Below are 9,424 nucleotides of genomic sequence, written 5' to 3'. Positions count from 1 at the left end.
CCTTATACTTCTTGAATTTCTCTTTCTTGTGTTCATTTTCACCATTAGGATAGTTAGCATCTATGTGGCCAATCTTGTTGCATGAAAAACATTTTAAAGGTAATTTACCTTTGTATTTGCCAGTGCCTCTAGGCAGCCACTTTGCCAATAATGCTTCAAGCTCCACTAAATTGTCTTCATCATAAATATCTCTACTAGATCTGGATTCATAACCATGGCTAGTATCTCTACTTTTTCTCACAGATGGGTTAGAGATAGAAGCTCTGAATGTAGACTCTGATTTTTGTACACTACCATCATAACTGTTTAATTCAAAGTAGTAAGTTTTCCAATGATAGAGTCAAGAGTTACCTTAGTTTTGTCTATGGACTTTAGCTCCTGAATATTTGCAACTCAAATAGCATAGACCAGTAGCAGGGTTCTCAGTACCTTACTAATCACTGTGGCATCTTCCACCTTCCCTCATGCACTCTTAATTTCATTGACTATCTCTTTTATCCTTTGACCATACTGTTGGATATTCTCACCTTCGGTCATCTGCATGTCATCAAACTTCCCTCTTAGACTCTCCTCTTTATCAATCTTAACATGTTCATCACTTCTATAAATATCTTCAATTTTTTGTCATACCTCATGTGCAGTCTCTAGACCATGAACATCTACATATTTAGCATCAGACATGGAACTGATAATGGCCTATAATGCTTGATGATTTTCTTTTTGTTCTTTCTTCTGATCATTAGTCAGAATCCTAGTGGGTACAACATATTTAGTATTGACATGTTCCCAATATTGACTGCCTAGACTCTTGATGAAAATTTTCATTCTGTCGCTCCATGTCCTATAGTTTTCTCTGTTAAACTTTGGACCTTCCTTCTTCATCATGATCTATAAGATCTTTTCCTCAAGTTGTTAGGCTTAGATCTTAGAGGACCTAAGACGCTTTGATACCAATTGATTTTATGATGAAAGAATAAGTATTCAGTAGATTACTAAGAGGGGGGGTGAATCAGTACATTGAAAAACTCATACAAACTTCCTAATCTCAATCTCAATCACACAAAATAAAATTATCAATGAAATAACTCTGTCGAGATAATATATCATAAGAAAAATAGGTTGATTGTTATAGCAACTTAATAGTAAACAACATTAAACTTGTAAACATCCAAATGCTTTATCATACATCAATAGACTTCATTTCTCAATGCTTCTGGTTATCATGCTTTATCATAATAGTTAAGTAGTTAATCAAATCAATCATAAGATCATAACCACAAAAACATTCACCACATGACACAAATTTTTTTGACATGGAAACCCAAATGGGGAAAACCACAGTGAGATGAGACTCACAAGATAACTATCTGAACTCTTGTGAAGTTCATCCTATTAGGAGCCAAGCTTGTTAAAGATTTTACAAAATTCTTGTTAAGAATAGATCCTATTAAGAATCACCCAATTAAGGGACTGACTAAAAATGCCTTATTAGAATCAAGTACCTTCTTAGGAGTAACCTTGGTAGAGGATTTGAGAATCCAAGTTAATGGATCACCTTGTTAGAGGATTTAAGAAGTAACCAAGCTTGTTAGAGCTACCCAGTTAGGGGATTTTAGTTCAGCTATAATTCTTAGAAAAAAATAGGGGTTTTCTTGATCTATCTGAATAGCACTACACTTTCTTGATCATATCCTTTTTAAGATTCTATCTTCCTTTACTCAAATTGCAGATTCATTATCTGATTTGGCAACCACATACTCAACTAATTTCTGCCAACACCTTTTACAAAACAACTTCACCGACCTTATAACAAATCAATTAGGTCGACAACACAACAAAAACCTAATTCTCTCATAGAGATTACAAACAAATTAGTTCAAGTATGATAGTTGGGTTTACATAGCAATCTGTACACATTAATCAAGAAAACTCCAACTGCTCCTTGATCACCTCTTCATCGGACTTTGTAACTCATCACACACTTTACATTAGATGAAAAACACTTTTCTCATTCGCTAGACAAAAATGCACTAAAAGCAGTTTCAACTTGTCTTCATACAATGATCACACGGGTCATTGTCATTACCGCTCATCATTAAATCACAAACCAACATAACCAATTCAACAACCTTAATCGGTTAGGGTTTAACAAAAACAACTGGTATGGTTTATCGGTTACATTACATAAATAGGATTTAACCACTTATACTGGTTATCGGTTCAACTCACAAACTTACATACAAGTTTACAATATCTTCCACAAAGCTCTTCCTACCAATTACAAGACAATATCAATAATAACAACAATATCAGTAATATCATTAATATCATTATTGGTTAATTGACATCAATGACAATATAAAATATCATTAATGAAATCTTCATGTAAATGCCAATAGTAGTAAGTAATTATCTTGGTAAGAGAGTGTGGAAGTTACTTTTTTTATTCCTTGATGTTGTTGTTGTTGGCAAAATGGTCAGCACTCCCCTCAAGGTTCGTGACAAGGGACTAACCACCTCCCTTGTGATCCATATCTCTATAGTTTGTATCAAGAATTGATATATCGTTCTTTTGACGCAATGGTTAACTAAGCCAACAAATGGTATTAGAGCATTGGTTCATGTTTTTGAATCCCCTCGAGTAACACTGAGGATGAGATTGCTGGAAAAATGGTCAACACTCCCCTTGGGATTCATGACAATGGACTAACTGCCTCTCGTGCGATCCATATCTCTACAGTCATTGATAGATTGGTCTTTTGACATAATGGCAAGCTAGGCCAATAGTTGTATCACTTGATAACTTACACTAGCAAGATCACTCATCAAAGAAGTTTATTTTTCTATTTTTGAAATTGAAGAACTTATATTGTGTTGTATTGAAGAAACATTATTTAATGTAGCCTAGTTATCAATACAAGTGCTTCCAACATTTCCTATGTCATTTTCCATGTCATCTAAGTTGTCTTGAGAAGAGATCATTCACTTTGTCATCTAGTTTCTTTGGGATTTTGAATAGTTTTTTCTTTTCCCCTATATCAACATGAATTCTGGCTTCATATTTTCCCCACAACTTCTTGTCATTATTTACCACTGTGAAGGTTTCATGTGTTGGTCACCTTCCTGGCTCATAACCCATAACTTCTTGTTCCTTCTCCTTCATTTCAACCTTATAAATAATTTCTCTCATGATTAGCCCTTGGAAGCTTTTCTTTTATCATTTCATATTTTTCTCTCATTCTAGTGATTTTTATTCATTTCCCTTTGTCGTATGGCTTCTTTTCTTCCTCTTAAAGTGTGTAGTACCCCTCCGTGATACCTTCTATTTATAGAGGCTTCTTTCTAAGTGTAGTGGTCCTTGTTTATTCCTTCTTGCTAGATGATTATGTTAAGCCTTATGCATTTATGTGTATTTATGATGGTCTTATATATTATGTGCATGATTAGGACTTTATTATGATTGATATGGAATTCATATTATGGAGTATCATATAGTGATGTTAGAACATAGGTTATGTTTGATCTTAATGTTTGGCTAGAATAATGATTTCATGCATTATGATGGTTATCATGGACTAACCCTTATATGATGTTTTAGTTTACATGATTATTGAATTGTTAGTCATATGCTATGTGTTCATTTATTTATGTAGGGTGAGAGGGACGACATCGCATTTCTCACTTGTGAGAGGCATACGATGTTGTAATTCCTTCTCATTAGCTATGTTTGGCATATTTTATATGTTGGATATAGACATGTGGTTTTATGCAGGATGCAGGTAGTAAGCATTGACTCCACTTGGTTTCGTAGGTCTAAATGTGTCTCTATCCCAATGGTAGTTATTGGAGATGATTGTAGGGCACTTACCCCATCCATAACCCATACCCTAGTTAGTCACATTTGTGTTAGGAATTGTGTGTGGTTCTACACTCTAGTGTATCTTGGTTGTGACTGGATAAATTAATTATCCTATGTTCTCTATTTTGACTTGTTATTGAATTCTAGACACTGTACTTTTAATATGGGGGTCTAATTAAAACAAAACTCCTAGGTGCATTAATCTATCCAAAGCATGGGGTAGGTAGTGTTGATGCTCGGCAAAATGGGAGATGTTAGACAAAACCTGTGGTGTTACAACACACTAAAAACACAAGAAACAAAGAGAGTTAGTGTTAATCAACCAAAGACTATTCTAAGAAGGCATACCAAGAGAGACACTATAAACATAATAAAGCATTTAACTATGAACATAAATGCAAGAAGACATCTCCAAATGCCTTCCACCATGCTTGTAGCACCTCCTCCCTTGTTCCTCTCCTCTCCAAGTTCCAAATTAGTGTAGCTCTCAGCAACCTTTTGCACTATGGATGCCTTATGGAGGTTCAAGATTGAAAAATGATTAATCTAATGCTATGCAAGTGTGAACAAAAGCTAAAATAAGAGATTATCTAATTAGCTAGTGTTGATTTTAAACCAAAAGAGTGAATATGATTGATTTATGCTCTCTAAAATGACTATAATGTAAATTCATACAAGTTTTTAGGATCATGGCTAAGAATGCTAAATTCTTGAGAGTGCTTGAGGATTTGAAAATGAGGAATGTGAGCTCTATTTATAGGTAAAATGGAGCAATAGATGGTTGAGATTGAATAATGTCAACAAGGGTTAGGATTGAATGGTTTATGATCCATGTGAGGACTTTCAACCCCATCCCAGGATGACAAGTGTCAACATGAGATGGGTTGAGAGGGGAGGGAAGGAGCATTAAATGCTTGACATGACCTGAGGGTTAACTTGGGAGGTAAGGTTAAGGTTGAGTTGAATGGATAAATTTATTATTCAAAGAATAATGCTTTTATCCAATGGATAAACTCTTGTGCAAGAGTTAGTGAGGATAACCATGGTCAAAGCAATAAATTCTTGAGGAAACACATGGGTTACATGAGGGTTGAGTTAGGGGTCAAAGTCTCTAACCATGGGTGCAAGTGGATTTAACCATAAATGGTTATGTAAGAGCCTTTATTGGTTTGGAAGACTTTAGAGTTTAACCATTTGAAGACATAAAGCCTTAAATGTTTTTCAAAGACTTTGGAGTCTTTGAGAAGTGACTCCAAGTTGCTTAGGAATGTGACAATAATTAGGGGATGGATTAGGATAATTAGGAAGGGGTTAGAAGAATCTAGAAGGGGTTTAGGATTGCAAGTGGGTTTGGTGGGTGAGGGAACATAGGAAATTTATTAAAATAAAATTCATTTATTTCAACAAATAGGTGCAAGTTGCATTTTTAGGAGAATGCAAGTGGGGGGGATTTAATGATTTAAATAAATGTTTTATTTAATTTATTTAAAAGAGGAAACGGGATTAAATTAAATAAATAGGATTTATTCATTTAATTGATTGTGAATTTGGTTTAATAAATTAATTAAAATAATTTGAATAATTTGTTTAATTAATAGGAGAATGTTTGAAGATGAATTAATTAAATATTAATTTAACTTTCTAATGGCTAGTGGATTTTTAATCAAATAAATAGCAAATATTCATTTAATTAAACTGGACAGATTTATGTGACTACATTTGCCCCTCTTTGAGATGGTGCATTTTATCACGTCCTTTCAAAGAAAGAAAAATAGGTGTGAAGAAATATGCCCCGTAAAATGTTAATTTAATGGGTGGTATGCCCCCTCAAGAGATGGGCCAAAAATTTCAAAAAATCAGGCGATCTCTCGAAAAAGAGAAAGAAGTTGTTGGGAGGGAGAGTAGAAGAAATGAGCAATAATGGTGAAAGAATGGAAGAAATCAGATTGAATATGGAGAAACAACAAGCCAGTGAGTACCCTTAGGTCATGCAGGAGATACAGTGAAAATGTGGTGGTTGTGCTTTTGAGTGATATTGTACAATTGATCAAAATTGGTTGGACAATCTAGTGCAATCGGTTAAATTGCCCTGGTCGAGTCAAAGCATGACAGTTGATGTCAGTTGTTTGTTTGGACAAGATAAAGTCTGAGTAAGTGAATCAAAGTGACCTGATGTGACTTAGACAATTGATGTAATGGCCCGATGAAGTCAAGGTATATGAAGCAAAATACTCGTTGAGACTTAGACAATTGATGTAATTGTTTGTTGGATTGTGTTTGATTGGTTGACCAATTGATAGTGTGTGCATGTGATGGATGGTTGTGGTTAATCATAGAAGTCCCGTTGAGACTAGGTCATTATGATAAATGCCTGATATAGTCTAGGATTACCATGATTGATTACCTGTTGAGACCCAAAGATACTTGAATCAGAGTATCTGTTGATAGTCTAGGTGTGTGTGAGTCAATGTAACTGTGCAGACAAAGTAACTTTCTTGGCTTATAGGATGACTTAGGATAGGAAACACAACCCCACCTATTAGAGATAGATGGTTATGAACGTGGCTTGATTGATTTGATGGGGCATGATGTAGGGTATATGATGCTGATTATCGAGATGGGGAGGGTGCGGGTTTTCTATGTTAGATAGAAGAAATGGAGGACCTATGACTCATTCCTATAGAAGAAGAGGAAAATAGAGTATGCACCCATTGTCATTACTATGTGTAGACATCTAAAAATGGTCAACGCTTGTTGAGTCATACTTTAACATTTGCGCATTGCCTTATTTTAGGGTTCTTGCATCACATTAACATTTCTTCTATGTTGTGCACTTGGTCTTTATCATTTGTGAGCATCGAGTCCTTCTTCTGCATTCCTCATTTTTCTTGCTTTCGAATTAGGTCTTGTCGATAGCAATCTTCAGTCATGATTTTGGTCGATCTTTGTCCTTGTCAATCTCGTCATTTTGCGATCGATTCATCATCGATCCTTGTCCTTGTTAATCTTGTCATTTTGTGATTGATTCGTCATCGATCCTTGTCCTTTTCAATCATGTCAATTTGGATCGATTAGTCATTGTTCCGCGTTAATTGGCGCCTATCAATTTGATCTCCATGTCAATCTTGGTCAATTTGTCATTGATTTTTGTCAACCAATCTCAATCATTTATCAACATTGGTCCTTTGCCAATCAGAATTATGATCGAACCTACATTAATTTCTTGTTGTCTTGACCTAATTCCTTGTCCTCTTATTTCTAGGGTTTTATGATTTGTTCATTTAATCCCTTTCTTCTTCTTTGTGGGTTAAATAAATCTATTTATTTAGTCCTAGGTCTCTTTCATGAATTAATTAATGGATGAAAACCTATTAATTAATTCACCTAATTTCTATTTCATCTTTTTCCTCAATTTTCTAATTTGCTAATTTCTCCTAATTCCTAATTTCTCCTATTTTCTTTAATTTTTCTAATACTTCCCCTAATTTCATTCCCTCATTTTCTCCTATGTTTATGCTTCCACTTGCCATAATTTGTCATAATTTGTCATGCATTTTGCATAGCAACTTGTCATAATTTGTCATAATTTGTCATACTCCTTGCATAGCAAATTGTCATTTGTCATAATTTTGCCATTCTTGATTTGAATTTCCTTTCAAATCTCTTCATGCTAATCTTGTCCTCTCTCCAATTTGTCTATAAATTGGATGATTTTCTTCAATGAAAGGGGGAATCAATCACATTTTCAGAATCAATCACATTTTTAGGATCAATCAACCATGCTTCTAGTATCCTTATGCGACAATTTTCATCTTGTCATCTTGCTTGATTTCATACTTTTCTCTTGCACTTGCTTTTATGTGTGGATTTGTTTTTGCATGCAAGTTTTTTGGTGTTAATCCATTGTTGCATGTAGGCTTTTTGGACTAATCCATTGTTACATGTAGGTTTTTTGTCCTAATACATTGTTGCATGCAGGTTTTTTAAACTAATTTGTTGTTGCATGTAGGTTTTATGTGAGGATCTGTTGTTGCATGTTTATTTTTTGTCCTAATACATTGTTGTATGCAAGTTTTTTAAACTAATTTGTTGTTGCATGTAGGTTTTATGTGAGCATCTGCTGTTGCATGTGTATTTTTTTGACTAATCCATTGTTGCATGTAGGTTTTTTAAACTAATTTGTTGTTGCATGCAGGTTTTATGTGAGCATCTGTTGTTGCATGCAGGTTTTATGATAGGATCTATTATTGCATGTGGGTTTTATGGAGTCTAAACAATGATTTCTGTAGGATTTCTTAACATGCAATGAACAACAAATCTTCACATAGTTTAATTAGAGGGATTTGATGAACAACAAATCTTCACATAGCCTAATTAGGAGGTTTGAATGAATCCTACAATTCTCACATAGTTTTAATTAAGATTTAGATCAAAGAACAACAACAAATTCCATATTTCACGCATGCAAAAGGGTTTAAAATAAACAACAAATGGCATTTAATCATGGCTTGAATTGATCGAATCTTTTTCAAATTAATGTGGAATTAATCTCATCTAGTCTTAATTAGGATGCAAATGAATCAATAAACTCATTTGATTTTCTAAAGGTCAAAAATATCAATGCTTATCATGTCTTTTTTTTAATTTTGATTGCATGTTTTAACCCTTAGAACTGGGCCTGCCTCCCGATTTGCTTGGCACTTCACACAGGCATTGGTGAGAGGGAACGACCCTAAGTGGTGATGGGCTAAAGCCAAGCTCTTCCAAACCACTCTAAATAATTGTGGATGCAACAAAAGTTGTAGACAACGGGTGGTGGAATGGTATTGCGACGATTTATTCACCGGATCAATACCCACCTGAACGGATGCCCTTACTAGAATCTCTTGTTTTTAGATGCCAAAATCCTTCTATCTGTTTGCTCAGGCATTGTGATACGTGCATGCCGAAGACACCTCTCATGTACTCCTTAGTTAGAGATAGCAAGTTCTAGGGAAGTGATGCCCCTTGAACTCGAAGCTTGGTATGCCCGAGAAGTGAGTGCACTGTAAGGGGGAGCCAGTGTTACCAAGCGTCTAGCTATCCAGCTGAGTGTTGTATTTTATGTTTAGAGGATTCAATAGATATTGCCCTTTCCAGCCATAGGATTTGTTGTGAATGTGCTTGATTGTCTTGAGTCAAAGTCAAACAAACATTTTGTCTTCTATGATTATCAAAAGTTAAATCAAAAACAAACTTTCAAAAGTGCTCATAATCAACTTGGGTTTTCAAAATCAACAACCTTCAATCCAAAACAAAATCCAAACAAAAGTCCAAATTTTTCTAATTATTCATCCAACATTTGAACATGGCTTGTCAAAACATTGAATATCTTTGTTTCAAAATTCATGTCACTTTAGGCTAGGTTTTGCATAGTCCAACTTAGGTCCTAGGACATATTGTCATCTCCTTTCATTTTAGTCCTTTTCATTGCAAGCGTCCTCATTTTGCACTTAGGTTCAAAATCATTTCCCTAAGTTTGCATTTCATTGTCATATCTAAGCTAGATTTCCATTTAGGTGACAT

Source organism: Cryptomeria japonica, chromosome 2, assembly GCF_030272615.1.
Source record: "Cryptomeria japonica chromosome 2, Sugi_1.0, whole genome shotgun sequence".
Classification (NCBI taxonomy): domain Eukaryota; kingdom Viridiplantae; phylum Streptophyta; class Pinopsida; order Cupressales; family Cupressaceae; genus Cryptomeria; species Cryptomeria japonica.
This window is presented reverse-complemented; position numbering follows the sequence as displayed.